At 40.4% G+C, this 22613-nt stretch overlaps 1 protein-coding gene across 11 annotated transcripts in view; it reads left to right on the top strand.

The window, feature by feature from the left end:
* ZBTB20 (zinc finger and BTB domain containing 20) overlaps positions 1–22613 on the top strand; it is a 513942-nt gene that overhangs the window by 165891 nt on the left and 325438 nt on the right. For 10 of the 11 annotated variants that reach the window (XR_011325138.1, XM_069785795.1, XM_069785793.1 and 7 more), the window contains one exon: positions 5863–5938. The gene's annotated coding sequence lies outside the window, so the exon portion shown is untranslated. Of the gene's footprint in view, positions 1–5862; positions 5939–9869; positions 10674–22613 lie in introns of those variants that run through there. The other variant, XR_011325139.1, reaches the window with a different exon arrangement.

Below are 22613 nucleotides of genomic sequence, written 5' to 3'. Positions count from 1 at the left end.
AGTCCTAGCACCTACTGCTCGGCATCGGAGTAGACTATTCTTATCTAATACCATTGATTAATAACTCATTGCTTCCTATCCGTCAGACAGTTTTTATCCACCTTATTGTATTATTATCCAGACCGTAATTCTCTAGTCTCTCTATGAGCTTCCTGTGTGGTACTGTGTCAAAGGCCTTGCTAAAATCCAAACAAATTATATCCGCCACATTTCCTTTAGCCGCCCAGTTTGTCACTGCACTGAAATACCCATCACAATGAAACATTTATTGATGTAAGTTTCTGTGTTAAACCAGAATAAATGTGAAGGTTCTGCTGTGATTGTATGATAGAGCCTGCTTCTTAACAGGTATTATCATTCTATGCACTAAAGATAATTTGAGCCATGGGAGATGATGCCATTCAACAGGAGCAGTGAGGCTGTGAAGATCAAAGCATTATGAACCTTGAAAAGAAGTGGGAGATGCTTATATGCTACAATAACTTGTAAAGGGCATAAGCAAAGTCCTCAAGCTGTATTCCAAGAGATGCTCAGAGCATAGCAGCTTCAGAGCTGCTTCACAAAAAAGCTGTATCTTTACAGAAAGAATTGTTTGGGCAAGGCCTCGTGAAAGCTGCATGCTGTCACTGTTCCTGTTCCTTGGGAACATAAACAGGATCTAGGGACAGCTTGTGCAAGAAAACAGTTGGAATAGGGAATATCATGGTTTTCAGCAGCCAACTTGATTACCATCATCGCCCCTGTGTAGGAGGAAAGCTTCAAGAGGTAGTTAGAAGGATGCTGGGTCCCACCTGGCTATAGCAGAACTACCAGTTAAACTGCACTTTAGGAGTCCAGGGCAGGTCTTAAGTGCAGTTGTGAGGAGACTAACTCTTCAGCGGGTTGAGAAGTTGAGCTTCTAATGTGCTTTCACAGCTGGGCTTCTCAAGTGCTTGTTGCTTATTCTGTTAGCAGTAGGAATAAATGAGAGGGGTGGACTGTGCTATTAAGGGATCCGACATGTTTAACAGGTATGAGGGCCCTTGTGGTGAAATTGCATCCAGTACCTGTTTCAAAGCCGCCGTTATGGTGGGTTATGCATCGTGGCTTTTATTCAGCTGAGTGTCTCTAACTTTCTGAAACTCAAATTTCAAGGAGTGTTAGTCTTTGCCCAAAGGCAGTATTTTTCATACTTGAACGAAAATAGTTCAAATGCTGTTGGGGAGTGAGGGGTATGTGAAAAGTAGCCAAAAATACACCTTTTTCCTGATTAAAATGCTTTTCTAGCTGAAACAGCCATGGTTTGGAAATTAAAATGTGTAATGGATACAGTCTTCACTGGGAAAGTAAACTCAAAAGATGAATGCCATAAGGAAGATGAAATCTCTGTGGGCACGCAGCTTTGCAGTGAACTAATAACAGATGGAGATTTACCATTTTGACAAAGAAACCTTTGGTCTCCTGTTGTCAGTTCTTGCAGTGGCAGGAACCCTCGATCCCAGCATTACGCTGTAGGTTTTCCTCTGGTCCTGTTCTACTAAATCACAAAAACTGGGTTTCTCCCACCAGCAGCCCTGTGACCCCAGTTTGAGCCTAGGATTAGGAAGAAGCCTGGTTCAGCACTGCTATACCATAAAAATGGCCATGAGTTCAAAGACAGAACTGGAAATCACCAAAACTCCTTTGTACTTTTGAAAGAGTACAAAAGGCTCCAGTTCAGGAAAACGTTCCTTTTTGAGAGGATTCTTTAAGCATAGGCATTACTTCCCCCCCCCCCCCCCCCTTTTTTTTATTCTATCCCCTCAAGACAAGAGACGGGTGGCAAAATAAACCTGCTTATAGAGACCTAATATCAACTAAAGTGAATTCACCTTAAAAAAGCAGTAGCGTAATGCTGTATCTATGTTAATAAGATTTGTTCTTTTGCATTACTGATGAGCCTAGTCAGAACATTGTGCTGATGTGTCTATACTGGTTCCAATTTCAAAGTTTGCTTATTTGTTGTTAGATGAGGAGCCTGTACAGCATCGACCTCTGTCTCTGATTTCTGTGACACAATTAGTCCATGGCCCTGCTTATGTTTTCAAACCTAAAATGCCAGAAAGTAATCTGGGCTATATCCTAAGTCAATGTTTGGATTCTGAAGCTGGAATGCGGTCTCTTGACTGGCCTCTGAGATTATTTGAAAATTCTCTTGACAGTAATGGGCTTGATTTTTTTTGTTCATTATTTTGGTTTTTTTGGTCGTCGTCGTCGTCCCCCCAACACCCTTCCCCTGGTTGTTGAAGAAGGCTTTCTTAATGTAATCAATGGGTTTTTTCCTGAGTTAAGGATGTTGGTATTTTACTTTCTGTGAACAGTTATTTGTAGCAGTTGCTTCATCATTGATTTGCAGTTCTAGAAGTGAGAGCAATGATATGAGCAAGTAGTTTGAAAAAGATCAATTGACTAGTGTTGTAAATTCTATGTAGAAAATTCAAAAGATATCGATAAGTGTTCTGCTGTGTTCTCTCCTAGCATTCCCTCTCCTCATAACTAATCAACTGTATATGATTCTCATTAACTTGCTCCAGCTGACTTCAAGTATTCAAGGAAAATCAAACCCTTACAGATACGGACCTTCCTTATTGCAAGAGGTTGCAGAAGGCTGGCATCTTCTGAAATGTTTTCCAATGACAAATGATACTTTTTTCCTTCTCTTTAATTTTTAGGTGGAGTGAATGTGGTTCCTATGAAAGCGGGGGACTAGACCATAAACATGAGTCAGGCACACTAGAGTCAGGTGCCATAGAAGTCGTGGAATACTGCTTATGAACTTTGGTCGTTGTACAGGCAGTAGCTTTGCTCTCACAGTTTTCAGGCTCTGCATAAACTTTATGGCAAGCGAGAATCACGAGAAAGCAGAGCAAAACATGTTTACCTTCTAATATTTGTTTTTAAAGCCTTTACTGAGAGCTAATACTTGCTCTCGTGTTAACGCTCTACTAACATACCTCATTCCTGACCTGCCGTACTCCTCATTCTTGCAATTCCAGCTCTTGGGCCTCTCTCAAGCAAAAGTTCACCGGCTGTTCTTGAGCCACGTCTCTTGCTTTCCAGAAAGGGATCAGAGCACTCTTTTCAGACAACGGTCCCCTGCCCCACAGTGCGTGCTAAGTGTGCTCACCCGTGTGCAGGAACGCGGGTCCTGCCTAAGAAGCTGCCTCCATTTCTACCTCTCACTCATACATACCTGTCTAAATAGTTTCATCTCGAGGTCACAGATTTCTCAGTTTGTAAAAGGAAGACGTTATTAAAGTGGCAGTGATTGATATTCTGGGTTTAATGAGGTTTTCTGTAGGTTTTGCTCTGGGTTTAACTCCAACTTGTAGCTAAAATAGCTCTTTAAGATGCTCTCTGGCTGCGTGTTTTGTATGTCAGGTGTTCGGTTAACTAAAGTTATTTAATTGAAGTTTTTGAGGACGGCGGTGAACACGCTTTCACAGCGAGCTGTTTCCGAGGCTCCGTTTCTGTTAACGGGTGGATCTTTTATTGGGTGGATTGTAGTGCGTGCAGGCACTGTGCCCTGGGGCTTAACTTGCAGAGTAACGCTAGATGTTGGGTTTCCTCCTTTTCCTTTCCAGTCAGAAGAATGCGCACGAAGCGGGAAGAACTTCAGGTTAAAACTGCTAGGAAAATCCAGGGAAGAGCAGTTGTCGGGATAGTGCCCAGCATGGGAAGGGGGTGCTGTACCTTTGTGTTTTGATAGGAGAAGGCTAAATGCTTCCTCCTTCTTGACAAGAAAATGGGGGTTTTGGACAAAATTCACTGTGATGAAGTCCATGCACCGATTTATTCCTATTTAGGTCATCGGAATAGGGCTTCAGTGGAGCAGTCTGTATGCTGGCTCTCTATACAGGGATACATTTCACCCTCAGTGAATGCTCTTTGTTTTCTCAGTTGAGGTCAGTTTTTCATTGCAATCATTAAAAGAAATAGCTTTGGATTGCAAATACCGCTGCCCCTCTCCTTCCCTGCCAGCAGGCTAGCGTTACAGTCCTGAAGATGTTAGAAAAGGGTAAATTTGGAAGGGGAAGGAAGGGAAAGAAATGGAAGTCCAGAGGCTGAAGCTGTTATCACCTATCCGGCAGTTGTGCTGCTGCCTACTTCTGATGGACTTACCATTTTTTTTTTTGCCTGGATTTCTCCACTGCTCCTCTGTCTATCTTACTAGATGCCAGTCAGCAGAAAGGAGGAGTGTTATTTTATATAAAGATTGTCTAAAGGACGAGGAACACATTTCTCAAATGGTTCCTTGAAGAAGAATTTCATCCAAGCCTATAAAGGTTATCCTGTGGCAGCATCGTCCTAGTGCCTCTGTCAGGGGCTCTTGTTCCTTCATTCGAATGCTCAAGAATCGGTTCTGCATAAGATTTGATAATTCTTGCTGTGCTGTCCCCTTCCGTACTCTCTGCTTTGCCTCCTGCTTTTCAATACCTCTGATCTTGACGGAGTGGAAAAGTTAAACCTAAAAATAAGTTCCCGAGCGTGTTCCCATGTGTGGTATAGATGTGCGTATGAACAGGTTGGTGTGACAGTATATCGTCTGATACAGTGCGTTTCTTTTTAAACATCTGTGGGGACGGATTGGGAAGGCTCATGTAACACTAAAGTCTGAAGAACTGGATTTTTACTCATGGGAGAACAAAGAAAAAATTTCACTTAGGAATTGCCCCCGGTCTGTGGGACATTCAAAATCAGCATTAGATTCTCATCCAGGATTATTTGCAGATCTCTCTCAGTGTGCTGCTGGTGATGAGAATAGCTTTGACTTTGAATGGGGTAAATTAGGCAAGTTATGCTGTCACCTTTTAAAAATAAAATTTAATCAAGTTTTGATTTGTTCCTTTAATGAATCATTGGTACATTGTATGTGTCTCTGTAAATTGCTGTATGGTTTGTTATTATGAGGCCAAATCCTGACAACTTATTGCAAAATTGTTTTAATTTATTATTAATATTTTTTGTTTTTCTCATTTCTTCTGGTTTTGGAGCCTTTATAATTAGACATAATTAAAACCACAGGTTTTAAACTCCAGTCTAACATTTAAACTCATATTTATGGTGCAACCCCTGGAGTTTTATTGTCATTCCAACTGCATTTTGGAAAAAAAAAAAATTTTTTTTTTGCATCTGTTCAAATGCTATGTCTACAGCTACCACTTCTTAATCATCTGTTTTGCACAGTAAAATGACATTTATTTTACACGATAAGAAACCTTGCAGTTTTATAAAGTAGTTATTTCATATCCTTTAACAAAAGGGTGCAAGGGACCTTTTGCCTTGTATGCTTTAAAAACAGCTTTCCTCTTTTTGAACTTGTCTTTCTCTGCTCCTCCATGCAACAGTCTGAAAGTGCTACATGCTGTAGAACGAATTTTAAAAAAATGTTGTTGGCTGGCATTATGTAAAACCATATTTTTCCTTTTGGTGCGTATGTTCTGGTCCTAGCAATGTCCTTGTTTTGCTGAAATTAACATTTTTTCCCCTCACAGTCGTTGGTATGTGGTGGTGTTTTTCTGTCTTCTTTAATTGTGATGCTTATTTTTTTTTAATTAGTATAAGGTTGATTGTTAAAATTAAGTGGCAGAAGGCTTCTTTCCAAGTTATTCAGAGATCTTTTGCTGAAGAAATATATTTTGCTACTCTCAATTGCCTTTTTCCCCTTCTTCTTTCATTGCAAACTACTCTGGGAAGAGCTTCTTTTAACAAAAAAAAAAAAAAAGGCTACGCTTGACTGATAATGCATTGCTTTGGATGGTGAAACATTATGAAAGTTTAATTTTTAATTAAATCTGAAATACCAATTATAACTGAAAGAGATTTTAACCTGTTTCTTTTCAGACTGCCTGAAGTTACATTGTAGATGCTGAAATCACTGCACCTTAAAAACAAAAAGATTAAGCTGCACTGCATTCCTGTAAGTAAAAGCTTTTCCGGTACCTTTTGTCCGTATTTTTACTCTATATGCATCCCAAGTGTTAGCATAGTAGCTGGTCTTGGATAAAGGTCAGAGTCCCCTTGAATGGGATTCAGAAGTTCAAAGGATGTTTTATTTAAAAACTAAACCAGAATTTACATCTTACAGATCTTTAATTTCAGAACCCTGAATAGATCATTCTCTTCTGCTTTGTTTTGAATATTATTAGGAATAGTGTACATCTCTGTGTTTGTTGACTTACAGTTCCTGTCGCTTTGTCAGTGAGGATTTCTGCACTTTGGTGCAGAGATAACAGAAAGTAGCAGAAGATTCCTTATAGCATAAAATATAGGTTATTCTCTTTTCGTGATGTCATAACAAATTCTTCTCCTTTATACAAGAAAAAAACCAAACAACTTTCTGATGACATCACAGGGAGCTTCAGCTGCTTTAGGCTGTAGATGAAGGCAGAAATGCCGAATTCATCTGTGCTGTGACACAACAAACAGTCAAAATAATGTCTTGCGTCTCTCAGCAAGAAAGGAGTCTCTTTCTAAGAGCATAGTTATTCCATACATGCAAGTCAGATCGTACATCAGTCGGATCTACCCTTATTTAGAATCTGCTTATTGAATGTATTTGGGACAATAATTAAGATTTGGAACTTCAGTGGCTGAACAACAGGCATGCAAAAGAGGATTGGAAAATATAGCAGATTCAGATACTCTGAATTTCATGAAATAATATATGAATAAAAATCCAGGAGCTTGTAGATAGTAGGAAAAAATTTATTTTAGTTGGACGGCACAAAGCTGTGGAATATTACAAGGCAAAGTCGGTTTGTTTTCTTGTTTAAGATCAAAATGTGCAGTCTGTAAGGAAATCCAGAGCCTTCTTCCAAAGTGGTACTTTTGTACTTCAGTGTTAAAATATTTTAACTATTACATGGGATTTTTTTTCCCTACCCCCCCTCCCCTTTTGTTTTTTTTAAATTGTATTTTAAAGATTTATTTTAAACTAGCTGAAGGGTACAGTACAGTGTGGGCAGCTAATGCATGCCCCTTCCAGCATGGAGCGCCAAGCGTGACTCAGGCAGGCAGATTGTGCCATTCTGGCTCTACTCCACTGTGTTTTTACATTACTGGCAAGGGCCATGCCATTGTGTTGTTTAAATATTGTGTATTAACTGCAGGCTGTGGCCAGTGAATGGTATTTAACATTTTCTGCTCATCATTCCTGAATATGAGCAGCTTCCCTGGCCACCAGAGGTTAACCTTGCAATTACACTGGTGAGCCGAGTTGAAAACACTTGTGGATTTGCTGGGTCCAGCAGCAATTTAAAGGGAGGTGATGGGGGGAAAAATGGGGGAACACTTCTGAATCCGTGAGTACAGAATTTCAAAGTTGTCTTGTGATTTTGCGTGAACAACCAGGAGAATTGTTGTTGGAAAGTAGAAGTAATTCTCTTTCCAAAATGCAGCAGCAGAGTGAGGACTGAATTAAGGCAAGTTCTCTGAATCCTTAGGATCCAGATGGTCGGTAAGTCCTGCATAGACAGTCCTAAGGCAGAATACCAGGTAGCAATATATGGGCCTGATGATTGGTGCTGGCTGGAATGGGCTTTTTTTAGTTATATGAGACTCTAGACTTTGGAGGGGAAATAAATACACAAGTGTAAAACTCGTATATAGGATTTTTTTTTTTTTTTTTTAATCAAGGGTGTCATGGACATCAAAGCAGAGATGTTGAGCAGCTTGCTCAAAGTCAGAGTAAATCAGTGGTCAAACTGGGAAAAGAGTGTGGGATCACGACTCCCAAGTCTGGTCTGTTCTGCCTATTTTTTCTTTCTGTTCCATGAAGTAAAGGTCCAAGTCTTTGAGTTTCTTGTGTCATTTGCTTTTTCCAAAAAAACACCCCACCTGTAAACTTCTAGCTGCTTCTAAGTTCTGTAGCCTTGGCATACAGCCTGTCTCTGGAATACAGAAGAACAAAGCGGGGGAACTTTCACGTATGTGCATGTACTCTGTAAAATGAGGATGTGATTCTTGTTCTACCTGGTGTCCATGTAACTAGTAACTTGGCACAATAAAAATGGGAGCATCTTCTTTTAGAGGAAAGTATGCTTTAAAGATTTCCTTTGTTACCTATGTATGTTTGCTGTAATCAGGTACTTCTAATTAAGATCTTTAATAAAGTGAACTTGCCAGTATGGCTTTCCTGTATTAACCCAAAAACAGCAAGAAGAAAAGGCAGGCCATGCTCTGGTAGTTTTCTGGGGTCTTTTGTATTGGATTTCTTTAACTGAAGGGTGGAAAACTTCCTTTAGGGTAAGGATGTCCCTAAAGCAACTGGTTAATGTAAGATGGGCCAAATTGTCAGCTAATACAAAAATATGCTTGACTCGATACATGGCATTAGACAAAAATCCAGATTCACAACACATGGACATCTGGCAGGCAGTTGCATAAAACCCAGCCTTCTAAATGTAGTACAGGCATGCTCTTAATAGGAAAGGTCCGTGGCCTGGATTCTTGCAATGTTGGGTGCTCTGGCCGTGTTTTGCTGTTTACTAAAGTTATGTGGGTTGATAGGCAAGTAGATCCATTGGGGTCCGTGGGACTGCTCAAATACTTAACTTCAAGGATGTGGTTAAGTACTTTGCTGTTTGCAACTAACCCCAAATAGGATTAAGTCAAGCATGAGGAGTTACCTCTGCTGACATTCAGCATCTGCTCGATTTTAGAACGAGACAATGACAGCATGTTGTGTGTGGAGGAAAAGGATTCTGTATGCACAACCTGAAAACCTATACAGGAGACGCACTGGATGTGCTTTCAAAGCAATGGTTTTAGTTACATTGCCATCGGCTAAGGCCAATAAGGAGTATACAACACATTATTTTTGTTAAAAGAGAGGTTTGTCAAGTTTTCAGCCTTACGCAGCCTTGTGATCTGATTACTGACCAAGAGATCCGGTGTGCTAATTTTAACGGGTGCTGGCTCACGGAGTGGCATTGGACAGGTCATTTAACTTCGCTCTGCCTTGTCCACCAGATCACTTTTTCAATCTGGCTCAAACTGATACAGCTCTGAACATTACTGAGTTTGCGTTTGCAAAGCGTAGAGGAGGAATAGTAACCATTGTTATTATTAATAAGTATATTGTGTAGACAGATCACGAGGGATGGAGATACAGCCACTCGTGGGGGTGATCTTTCACAGCTCACTTGTGCCTTTGTTTAATTCCATCACTCAAAGGTATCAAGGCCAACTCCAATTTACAGAAGTATTTCTCATGTCACTCTCCCTACTGTTGAGTATTTTATTGTTCGTGTTCTCTCTCCGTCTGTTTCTCTGCTACTCTCCTCCATGCTGAATTAACCTTGCGTACCAAACTTTATTCCCCTTTTTTTGTATTATGCAGCAGAGACGTTTGTGTAGCCTCCAAATTACAGAAAGCAAATTCATTTTGTCTAGCGATTGTTTGCTGATGATGTATGAAACAGACAGAAGACAGTTTGAATTTTCATAAGTTCAATTGAGCTTGCAGGCATAAGGAAAGGAACAGGCAGAACCCAAGCCAATGTGACACAGTAAGCTGGCATCCCGGAGCGCGTGCTGCATGGGTAGCGTCAGCATGTCAGGGCTGAGAAGGGCTTCGTCCATCACAGCAGTGCTTTTAAATGAAGGAAGAGTTTTGAAACAACAAACAAGCTACCTTACTGCGTTCTTTACAGCACAAGAATCCTCGCAGTTCCTGATGGATATGGGATCTGTCCTGCCCTCCTGTAACTTGGTGTTTTAACTAGAATTTCTGTCTAAGATGGGCTTTGTTGAGCCCTGCAAATTCCCAGTTCCTGTTCTTCTGACAAAACGTAAACTCTCAACAGTTTGCTAAGGCCCCCCCCCCCCCCTTTTTTTTTTTGATACAGAAGATACTGGCTTGTAGAAGCTACGCTAGAGAAGACGTGTGCAAATGTGAAATGAGTATGGAAGTGTGCTTCCTTTGAACAAAGATCAATGTCTTGGGGCTAACTGTCACTGAGGAATTGTGTTTGCACTAACAAAGAGAATTAATTTTGCCTTTTCCCCTTCCTATACCAAGGCATTAATCCAGAAACTCACAGGGATAAATTCTGCCCTGATTTCTACCTGGGGAACCCCAGTGGAAATGTAGAGAGGTCAAAAATGTTTGTCAAGGCAGAAGTTGTCCTAGTGTTAAAATTGTTGAGAAAGCAGAAACTGGTTGATTGTTATCTGGCCCAGGGGCAAGAGGGTACGTAGAAGCCCTACATGGCATTATAAGCTTCTGAAAGTGTTGCTTTTGTTGTATGTTAAGGAGAGTATGAAAAAAATATTCTAGTGAGTGAAAAGTTACAATCAGGAGCACAGTCATTAATTGTTCTTCATATCCACTGGGAGAAAGACCTAAAGAAATCAGTTCAATGAGCAGTGAAAATTACCAAGTTAGATATTAAGGACCATGTTCTGACTGTATTGGTTGTAAAGCGCTGGGACGCACAACCAGTAGGTGTTGTGGAAGCAGGGGAGGTTTCTTTTTTAAGGAATGGCTTGGAAAACCATCTCTCAGGGCGTGCTAGAACTTGCTGTAAGGCAGAAGACCAGCCTGGATGGGTTCTGTTGCTCCCTGGCGTTTCTCTGATTCAGCGTACCGTTTGGGAATGTTGGTATGTGGCTAATACATTCCTGATTAATAAAGCTTAATGTTCCCGAAAGATCCCCAGGGTTCTCATTTTTCCATCCTCTCGTAACTGAAACCATACTGTCTCTTCAAAGATTTTACTGGGCTGCCAGCATTTTGCTTTGACCCTTCTTTTTTTAGAGAAGGACAGAGGAGGGAGTCGTATAGACACTGAAGGACAGATTTTCACTTGCGGTGAGTCTGCATGGTTTCTTTCCAGTCGGTGCACAAATGTTGATTTGTTTCAGTTACCAGTTTTTAAAATTTGGATGAATGGAGACACTCCAGGTATTGCCTGATACAAAGATCTCTGACACAGATTGTGGAGCCAGTTGAAAGTTGCAAATAGGATTGATGATCAGAGCAAATATGTAGTGGGGCTGGAGTAAAGCCTGCTACAAAAAGGTAAATGTCTCAGGAGATTGGGAGCTTTGTAATTGTCTCTGTTTTCTGATGATTGTCTCTGTGTTCTGAATTTTCATGTAAATGTTCTTGAAAGATATTTTCACTTAATGAAACTGCAATCTCAAAATGCAATTGACCAGCCTGAAAATTTTCTTAGTTCTCAGGTTGGTTTTAATCAGACCTATTCACAACTTAGCACCAAAAAAAAAAAAAAAAAAAAAAAAAAAGAGTTGGGGGTGATTGTTGATTAAGTCCCTTGTGCTTTTTTTGTTTTCTTGCAAATGTTTAAGGTTTGGGGATTTGGGGAGGTGGCAGACTTGTGTGGGGCTTTGTTTGTTTGTAGGTCTGTGTTAAGGGCATCAGTTGCAGTGTACAAATGGGTAGAATCATGACTTTTTTCATAGGTGGCAGCTCTTGTTTTTGCAGAATATGTGCCACAATAGATGAAGGTAGGAAAATGGCTCTCCAGTGTGTGGTTGCTTTAGTATATAAAAGAGCATAGGTTGTGATTCAGTCATATTAAAGAGGCATGGGAATATTAGCATTGATTCCCTGAGTAGCACTACTTTAGTAAGTTGTAAAACACTTCAGCATTTCAGCACCTGAAGATGTTATGGTGAAAGTGGAAAATGTTTCACTCCATTTATCAAAGCATTTACCGGTTTGCTTCAAGATAAAAGAAAGACTAAATATTACTGAGCAAGGAAAGTTATCTTAGACCGGAAGTGTCGTCAGGCAAGCTACAAAAGGAAAAAAGGCAACACAGACCTGGCCTTTTCCAAGCCTTGGTACTCTTTATTTTGTCGTCTCCGGAATGAAATTCTTCAGCTAAACCAGTGTATAATGGGAGGGACTCCACAGAAAGGCATTGTGGTTATTCTATATTTACATCAGTGTCCCTGAGGACACTCTCACTGAATCATTTCAAATTCCAGAGTCTGATGTAGGGCAGTCTGATGAATGTAAGTTACCCAAACTTTCTGGTCTGTTTTCTTCATTAGTGTAAGTGGTCTAGCTCTGAATTTTACTATAGAGGATCTGGTTGGTCTTACTGCCCACTTTCCCATCATTGCCCCTGCATCTAGATAATAGATTAGAAGAGATTTTAATCTCAGTTGTGTCAAAATTGGTCTGTTGTTTTCAACAGTTTCCACTGGCACGAGAGAGATCAGAATATTTCTTTTATTTATTTATTTTAAAAAATAGAGCATCTACAGAGCTCCGCCGCTGACATGTCCGTAGCTTTGGTGCCAGCGCATGCTCCGCAGGGCCTTCACAAGTCCAACAGGGAACGCTGTCCTTCAGATATGTATTTTAACAGTCCTGTATTTCCTCATGACAAAAGAATTCCTCCAGCACCTTTTGTTCCGTGTATGTGTCATGGTTTTGGTTTAAAAGGTCCTAGTTCTTGCTCCTTGCTTCCTTCTCTTACACCTCTCTCCTTTAGGAGCCTGCAGGAGCTGGCAGCGAGATAGTGAGCACTTGGCAGATTGGTCTGTACTGTTAAAGGCCATTGGAAAAGTATTTGGCTTTGCAAAATGTTTTGGTGTCAGTAATAACTGAAGGCACCTCTGACTCAGAACCCGCGTTAACAAATTTTTTGAACCCATTGCTTTCCCTGGCAGATTTTTTTTTAAGTTGTCGTCATAACGTTTCCTCTAGAAATTTCATTCTAGTTCATGTAATGTTCTCATGGAAATTTTGAATAATGGAAATCTTTTGTGAAATGGAATAGTGCTACCTCATCTCTTTCAAGACTGGCAATAAGTAATTGAGAATCCTGTGACTCTTAGCAGCAGAACCTTTTCAGTGAATTAGGTATATATTTCCCAGCAGCAATGAGTAGTGGTGTGCCAGATCACTGCATGTCCTCTCTGAATATGAACCACTTCAGGTCATGATCCTGCAGTCCCAGTTCATTTAGGTAGGGTATAGTGGCACAGTTCCTGAGTATATAGTTTGCAAGATCAGACCGTCAATGGGAAAATCTGCTGAACATTTGAGTCTGAGCCAGAGGCAGATGAATTCTCATCTCTTCCCAGTTTCTTTTTCCATTCATTAGGGTTTCAAGCGAGGAGGGTTATCTGTTTTGTCATGTCTCTTGCCCTGTTTTAATACACAACTAACCTTCTTATGTCTGAGTGGCTGTCACTTCTCCAGAACAAGTGATACTGGATTTCTGAACCAAACAACTATAAAACAATCACCCTTTGGGGCAGACTTAGCGTGTAAATGACAGCTTTTGCCTGGATGCAGTTAACAACTAGAGGGAAATTCCAGCGGTCGGGACATCACACAAGCCTGAGGAATGCAGAAATCAGGTGACCAAGAGGGTACAGAATTACATTAGTGTATCAACCTGACAGGAAATATAGCATGATTAGAAGTGAAAAATCCCAGAGTCAATAGGCAAGGTTGCTGTAGGTACTGATGCTCGTGGACGGCACCTGAATGCAAGAGCTTTGATTCCTCATAATTGTTTTGATCCTGCAGGAAGGAAAGGATTATGGTTTTTACTTTTGTCAGGGCTTCAGCGCTATTGAATTTGTTCTGGTGCCTCTTGGCCATGTGAAAATCAGCCCAGAAATGATACTGTTTGCTGTTTCTTCCTGTGTCACAAATCGACATATTACTGCTTCTCAGCTTTTCTGTGTGGGGGTGTGTGGCTTAAAAAATACTGCTCTTTACAGCTACATCTGCCCTTATTCTGATCACACTTGCCATTCAAGAAGACATTTGTTTGCCATTACAAACTCCCGTTCACTTTACCAGTCTTTGTTATGCTGCGGTGGTCTCATGCCTATGTGGCTCTAGAAGTGCACTGAAGAAAATGTTCAGATATTAGTGCAACTCTAGATATCTAGCAAATATTTAGTTTCCTCAGGATACCAGTTATGGTCACCTCAAGCGTTTTCCTGCCCTGTCCAGGGAGCTGTTCTTTGGCAAGAGTTCAGGAGAATTCTTAGTGCAGGAAGGTAATCACAACTAGTATTTATGATTATAATCTATAACATATAAAATCTTTTACATTAACATGTATGTTTTTGGAGTGGTACTGAACCAAAGCTTTGCATTCAGATAGTCCCTGAACTTCTGCGGTTCTCAAAACTTCATTCTTCTCTCATACGTGAAGTCTTAGACTGTTGCAGAGACACGGAAATTGATGCTGGAAGGCCACTTTGCTACCCCGTCCAAATCTATTTTAGGGGCTAGAGGCAGTAACATTTAGGTGCTTGACTCCGAGTGGAATTCAAACCCCAGAGTGAGGGTCTTCATCCAGTACTCGGGATGTATTAAAGGCAAAGGGAAGAATCTTGTTGGGTGGAGTGCAACCTAGAGGCAGCCAAAGGGAAGCTCTAGAGGCCAAAGGCTCGCTGATTCTTCCATGGACAGGATTTCTTACCAGTAATAAACCCAGAAAGAATCTTTTCCTTTCTGCAGCCATTAGTGTCCCAGAGAATTCTAAATATGCCAGGTAAATTTTACTTCTTATGAAATTATCAGCTGTTAAAATACATTTTCTATCCCCCTATAGAATTTACCTCTCAGCAACATGAGGTAGGCATAGATCTCCTGTGCCTTATGATGGTGGAAAATGTTTCTGATGTCCCTGCATTGTCAGGCTGTCAGGGGCATAGTTTTCTATGCGATTATCTTTATTATGATTTAATTACATTTAAAAGCATTTAATTTCTAAAAATCTCTTACACTGTCTCTGTCATAATGTTTATGAATATATCTATACCATATTGTAGTTATTCTTTAAGCCTCCTTATACCTAGAAAACCTTGTAAAATAAATATACTGTGTAGCAAAATAGATGTTCCTTATTTAATGCTGAACTAATTCTTAAAGCCTCATTGTGATTAATCATGGTTGTGCTGGTGGAAGTCTAGAAAGGGTAATAGACTTTTCCTCCTCCTTTTTCTCTGTTGAGTTGAGATGGAGCCCGAATATCCATGTTGTGAAAGACTGAGTCTCCCTTCTATTGCTCCCAGTGCTTCATCCCACTGTCTGAACGGGGTAGGACTTTGTCCGTCACTCCTCACTGCTGCTTCCTAGAGCTGACAACTCAGGGCTGTTGAACTCGATGAAATTCAGGGCTGCAGGTAAGCTGTGTGACAAAGCAAGTTTTCTTTGTAGTCCCCAGAGAGGTTATGCAAACATAGCATCACCCACAATCCTTGCCAGAACTCCGCACGCCATCTCTGTACTGAGTGCAGCCGTTTTCTGATGACTTCTTTTACAGATAAAGCGTGAAATCCTGGCCCCAATAAAGTCAGTGAGATTCTTCCCCATTCCTTTCAGTACAGCGAGGATGCGTTGCAAATAGGTGTGCTTGAGCTGCCCCTTTACATAGGGTGGGTTCTGGTATGCCTGACGCATTTACACGTATACGCGTGTTACCACTTCTCCAGCGGCACTGACTGCCCTTGGTGAGTGGCAGGCACCAACTGCTCCGACTGCCGTCATGTCAGCCTCCAGGTACCGGAGGAGGCGCAGGACTTTCCTTAGCTGATGTAAGGCAAAAAGGATTTACAATGGGAAAATAAATACATCATGCTTTCTTTAGAGAGATTTTTTTTTTTTTTTGAAACAACTAGATTTACCCTGTTTTAATATCAAAGTGACTTAAAAGTTGTCATATGCATGGTTTTGCCCAGTAGTGGTTGAATGAGGGTTTATTTTGTTTTTAATCTCCTAATTTTAGGTGGCTTGGAGTTCTTCTGTGAAAGTTTATAAGACTATATTGCTTAGAAAACATTCCCCTCTCCCATTTTATCTAGCCCAGTTTTAATACTAGCTTACAAAACAGTTCTTTCTTTTGTGGTGCTGATGAGGAACTGGCAAATTCGGTACGTGGTTCAGACAAACTGGTCCTCTGCCGGACTGGGGTTGGGCTTCCGCTTGCACTGGAACCAGGTGTAAAATTCCCAGTCTCTGTCTCAGTTTGGCTTTTCTACTCCTCTGCAGCACTGATACGCAAATGGAAACTCCTGTACTGACCTTTGTCAGTGTTGAGAGTTTTCAGAACTGAGTCTGTATTTGGCCTGTATTTGTTTAAATATAGAAAAAAATAACGGAGTTTGTTCTGCACATTTGAAATCTCAGTCTTCTCACTTAAAGCTACATCAAATATTCTGTGTATTTGCAAGTCTAGCACTAATTCGTGTGGCTAAATTGACAGTAATGGATGAATATTAAAGATGGATGGTACTGTTGCCCTTTAAGTAGGGCCTCCATTTACTTTAGTGGGATTTTCACCGGTTTCAGTGCTTGGAAGGTCAGGTTTTGTGTCTTTCATCACTTTGCTAATATAGCACTATTGTTAAAATTCTTCCCCAGTTCATTCCTAATGGCCACATCATTAGGACCTTTAGGTTATAGTAAGATATTGATGGTGTGGAGGGCAAGAAACGGTAAGAAGCTAAACAAAAAATCCTAATGAAAATTTTACCTAACACAAATCATAGGAATAGGCATGTAATGGCATACTTGATGCTGCTGTGCTTACTGTGGCTGTTCACTTTACTAGTCCAAACTAAAATCTGCTTTCCTCTGCCCAGTAGATCTAGACCAGTAGAGAGGAAAACAAGTGGCCTTCCCTTGCCTTCCTCCTCTCCCCGCTTCATAACTACAATCCCAATTATCTCGTCAAAGAGTTTTTATGGGAAAAAGGTAACATATCACCACAATAACTTCTGTACATAGCTCATGCCTCAGGACTTAATGTACCACAGAAGGTCTTATTTTACCTCTAGGCCCTGTACAAATAGAAATGCCTTGAACATTGAGCCAGCAAAATGTGAAATTAAATAGGGGCAAATGTACATTTATTTTCTGTATAGTCACATTAATCAGACGTATAATTTTTCTTTGAAAATTACTGTTCCAACAAATGCAAAATTATAGCAATTAAAAATGTAAGGAGGAAAAATAATTATTGATTTTGGTTTGTGTGGTTTTGTTATTTTTTGCTTAACTTCATGATGTGTAAGTAGTAATGTATGTCTTACTGCACATCAAGCTGTTTGTTAGACTGCAAGAGGCACTTGGGTTTAGGAAAGGTGAAGGTTCAGTAAGTACTAAGCTAATGCTTAGTGACTTTTGTCATTGCACAAAACACTGCTAGGTTTTCTACAGTGACATGCAGTAATGCAAATATAGAAATAGAAAATAATGGAAGGGCTTACTTGGAAATTCTAATCGCAGAACTTTCAAAACAAATTTATTTTTTGCTTTTTAATTGTGTGGAAAGTTTCGGTATCACTTCTTTTTGAATTCTGACTTCGAAAGGAAATGAGAAGTCAAAATTTCTGCCTTTACTTGTAGCTCTAAAATGCCACGAAAGGCCTGGTAGCTGACTAGCAAATGTAATGGATTGCCCTAAGTTTAAACTCCTTGAGGCACGAGGAAAAAAAGATCTGGGATCTGTTACTTCTTGAAATTCTGTAGGGATGAATTGTGTGCTCTTTGCAATGCTACAAGCTATATATCTCTCTCTAACTTTCTCTCTAATTTTCCACCATCATTCTTGTGTCTAGGTACATCTAATTCTTTGTCTTCTCTTGGGTCTCAAATAGAAGAATTAAGGCAGCAACCTCCCTTTTTGCTGACAAAGGCCACTGTAATAGATAGTTGAGTATTTCTTGTGGGTGCCAGGAGGAATGCCTATTTTGTGGAAAAATATTGTAGGAGACAGTAGTATTGATCTGGTTTCATTGTAATAAACATTGCCAGATGTTATCTCAGTGTGTACCGTTTGCATTAGTAAATAAATAAATCCTCCAGAGCACAATTATTCCCTATAATGTTTTTTCAAAAGTTTGCTGTTGTCTCCTTTTATATGTCTAAAGTGAACTTCCTCTGCTTTCTGTGCAGCTTGAGAAACTAACTGGGACATGTGAAGCTAATTGTAAAGTTCAAATCCTGTTCTAGCTTCAGATACCATGTTAAAGCCAAATCTGTCATGTGCATGTGATGGCATCTTCACTTTGGGTACTCTTTCTTCATCTGAGACTTTCTCCTGTAGGAAATACCTGAACAGGTTTTTTTCACTGCTGCGTTACTATCCATACTGGTGCACACTCTGTCGTGGGAATGTCATGGTAAACATCGGCGTCCTCTGACTCTTGGTAAAGACTCTCAGGTTGTGGGTCACTTGGTACACAAAATGATGATCAGATTCGAACGTACGTGTAGTCACTGAAGATGGTTAAATGCCAGTGCTTGTGAGCCCAACACATCAGTTATCAAGTAAGTTAAACCAGTTCCGAGTAAGGATCTGAGCTTCCAGAGACCAAGAATCATTCACGGATCAATCTGTGAAAATTATACCACATCGATGTGAAAAGCAGACCCGTGCACAGCACATCATCACGGTGCTCAGCGCGTCGGCGTGGGCCTGTGTGCAGCTCCTGCATTTAAGCTTGGTTAGAGCTACCTTTTTCCGCGCAATAGGCAAGGCAGATTGAAGCATACTTAAGTTTTGAGTTCTCTCTGATCCCTGGTGTTATCAGCTCTCCCGAAAACACTGAGCAAGTTCACAAGTGGGTTTTTTTAAGTGTAGTCAGCGTCCATAAAAATTCATGTTAAGTGAGAGCTGAAATGGTCTAGTTGGCATTCTGAAAATGATTTCTTTTTATTTTCAGTGATGCCATACGTGTTTCACTGAAGTAGTGGTTCCTTGTTCTGCTGGACTAAACCATCTTGCAACTTAAGATTTTGAGTCATCTGTGCTGAACACTGGCTTCCACAGAGATACGGGTTTCCTTGGCAAGTTGGCTTATTCTGGAGCCTCCCTAAAACATACTTAAAACAATTTCGAAGGTTTAGAAAGATGTGATCTATATTTGAAGTCTCTGCCAGTGGGATCAGCATTATTAACCTTATGACTCCTAAATTAAATCATCATTCTCTGTGTCAGATCCTAAGTTTAAATTCATGTAAAAGATGTGGGTTTTTCCAGATTCTTAATAGTTATACTAGCTATTGTTTGTCTGCTTCTCCAGTTTATCAGCTGAATTTAACTGTACTTACACTATCTACTTAGCTACATTCAGAATTTTTTTATACATTTTACTGGAACTTGCTGTGATAGAAGCATTTACATGTGTGTATGTATTTACAGGTATCCTTTACAACTTGTAAGGCTACCCTGTCTTAAAATTTTTATTTTGGACAAAGACCATGAAACCTGTACTTGTTCATTTTTCATTCATTAGTGTCTTCCCTTTTCTTCTTGTTGGCAAAAATGGAAAAGAAGAAAAAATTGATGAAGAGCAAAGGAAGGGGAAAACGTCTGACCTTCCCACCAACTTTTTCTTCTTGTATACGTGAATACCTTCAGCGATGTCTCTGAAAACTTTGATGAGAACTACTTGCTTCCAAAAATCCCTGTGCAAAATTAGGAATACTTGGCTATTTAAAAAGCAGCTCTATTTTGCATCTCACTTCCCTTTGAATAGTCAAGTGCACGTCCAAGCAACAGCCACTGAAGGAACAATTTCAAGTTGCATGCGAACATGGCACATCAGCTGTGCATTTTTCCTGTTTCTAAGGAGTAAAGATCACAAGTGTGAAGTGAAACATAACAGGGAGGCACCAGAGTGCAGATCTGAAGGTGGAATTTGCATTGGCTGCACTTCAGCACAGATGGTGAAAAAACTTTAAATCTACTCTCGAGTCCTGAGACCTTTACCCCCCTCAGGTTAGCAAATGTATCTAAGGGAGGAAGCTGGAGTAGCTGGTTCCCAAGTGATTTTAATGATTCATGCTCCCTAACAGAAGGAGCCATGGGAAATATGCCTGAGCATCACTATTTTGTTGTATGCTATAGGATGTTTGTTCAGTGAAATAGCTTTGCCAATAGCTTTGTTAATCAGTTGTGTCCCAAGTGAAATAAAAAGTGCAACACAGCCCTCCTCAGGTTTGGTCTTCAGCAAAATTAAATGCCTCATTTGTTCCTCTTACCTAGGCAGGAAAAGTGGACCAAAGAATGACCAAAGCCTGCAGTTGCTCTGTGGCCCTTTTGATTTTAAGGGGTAAGGAGTGCACAGGCTTGCTGCTTCTTCCTCAGGAGTTATGACAGAAAACCTTTTCTTTATTCTCCTCTCCTCCTGCCCTCCCCATCTCTCAGCTCTGAAGTGATACAGGGGCACACCATAAGACATCTTCTGGTTTTCGGGAAGGTTAGGGCTGCTGAAGTCTTGGAGAGGCAGTTCACGTTTCAGGTAAATGGTGCGGCACATAGCTGATGTGACTACAGGTGGGTTGGTTTGTTTTCTGTTTGGTAGGTAGATATATACGTGTTTCCCTATGCTCCACATCTGCGTGAACGAACCCTGTTTTTTAATGATCAGTTCCCAGGAAAAGGTGGGAAGTCTGTCTCCAGGACCAGTTAGTTTCTTGGCATCTCCTCTGTTACTGTGTGCAGTGATGCCAGTTAATGCTCATTGAGGCAGTGGATTTGCGATTCTGGTTCTTGGCCTGAAGTGGATTGAGATTCATAAAAAATAATCTCAAATCACAAAGCCACCATGGGAGGCTTATAGCTTCTGTGACTATCTCACTTGGGCTAGATTTGAATCAGCAATCAGGAGGTGAATGGTTTTGTTCTTATCCCACTGCCAATTTCCTGAGCTAACATAATCTGTGTGTGTGTATGTATGTGTGTGTGTGTGTTACAAAACTTTATTGTCCGATTGAATGCATCCATCCTTCAAAAACAGGTTAAAAAATAAGAGAGAAAATGTAAAGGAAATTTAACGTGCAAAAAATACAGAACAGTGCTCAGGACTTTAAAATATATGTAAACATCAGTTCCTGCCAAGTTAGTCATTACTAAGAGTTGTTAACACGGGGGATTGATTGAGAGAATGATTGTTGCTGTAGAATGATGATTTAATAAGAGAAAATCTGATAGATTTGACATGCTACATAAAATGCGCAGAACGGTTATTCTTTGGTAAATTGCAACTTTCGTTTGTACCCCTTACAGCCGTGTTTGTTCTGTGCCTTGCCACGTTCCTCTTTTTCCCTGTTACTCTCTTTCATTGCCAGAAGTCATTAGTATTCACCATTGTTACACGTCAGCCAGAAAAACATACACAATACCCCATTTTCCTTCCCCTTCTTGCCTTCTCTCACACCTTCGCCTGGTCTGTTCTCCTGTACACCCGTGGCATTCAGTAGGGCACTGCAAAATGTCCTGCTCCCCGTCTTGAGAAGATGGCTACCGAGAGTTCCATTTTATTTGCTCTTTGCTAGCACTTTCTCCAGATGCACCCACTCCTCACTGTTCTGGCTGATGATTATTTATCCGTTGCTTAGTCCTAACAACATGCTTGGTGCTTTAGAAGCCAGAAAACGAAGGCTGTCTCAGCTCAAGGAAGTTGTTGTACAGGACAAATAGATGAAACGGCCCTTCTATTGTTCCCACCTTTACTGCTGAGCTCTACTCTGTCCTTCCATTTTTCAGCAATAATATATGAGAAGGTTGGGGTTTTTTTCTAAATCTGAACTGCGCAGTGCCTCTGTGAAGATGCTGTTGGAAGCGTTGTCGGTGTGTTTGGTCTTCTCTAGAGCCTCGCGGTTCATGCCGGCAATGCCCAAGGGATGGTCATCACCTTGACCTAAGCTGCTGCTGGGCCCTTTTACTGCAGATGGGGCATGCTGGTGTCAGAGGCTGGGCTACAAATGATCTTCTGCTTGCCTTGGAAAAATGTAGGGCTAGCCTTGGTGCTTCTACTCTATGAATAATAATAATAATAAAAAACAATCCTAGAGTCTGATTACAACAAATAAATTCCATAACACCCTCTGCACTATATCTGTTGTTGCGCCAAAGAGCATAACATAAAATGACTGAGAACAACAGCAATTCAAAACAACAGCACACAATAGTGTAATTGGACCCTAAGCACATAAAAATAATGGTTTAAAAGAAAGAAGAAAAAAGGCAAAAATGGGACTATGGACTGGCATCAGGGACAGTGTCATGAAACTGCAGTAAGAGGCATGAGCCTAGTAGAAAGAAAAAGAGAAGGGGGTGGGGGGGTGAGTTACTTATGAATCAGTACAACTGTGCTTTGTTCTGCATGAGTGTTTTAATAGAGCAAGTGTAATATAAGGATCAGGTGGGCTCGTGGGAATGGAACAAAAGGTTTTGTAAAATTAAAGCAAAATAATTATAGCTCTAGGTGTAGAGTGAGCACACTCCAGCAGTTGATAGCAGGAACCTGCTCAGAATGGAGAAGGGAGGAGGGAGGAAGATGCAGTTGGAAAGGTTTTTTGGTTTGTTTTTTAAATATATACATGAATATACACGCACATGCACATACATACACGTGCATATGTAATACAGATTTGTATTATGTACGGTAACAAAGACTTTAAATCAGTGACAGTTGTATGCAACTTTAGAAGTGACTAATATACCCACACACAAAAATGCATTAAAATGAAAATTTAAGGAATAGTCTGAAATGAATTAATTAACAACAACAAAAAAAAATCATAGCAGAACATTGGCTTTCTAATGGAATAAAGGACTAAAGTCTAAATCATA

The sequence above is a fragment of the Haliaeetus albicilla genome, chromosome 6, assembly GCF_947461875.1.
Source record: "Haliaeetus albicilla chromosome 6, bHalAlb1.1, whole genome shotgun sequence".
NCBI lineage: Eukaryota > Metazoa > Chordata > Aves > Accipitriformes > Accipitridae > Haliaeetus > Haliaeetus albicilla.
This window is presented reverse-complemented; position numbering and strand designations above follow the sequence as displayed.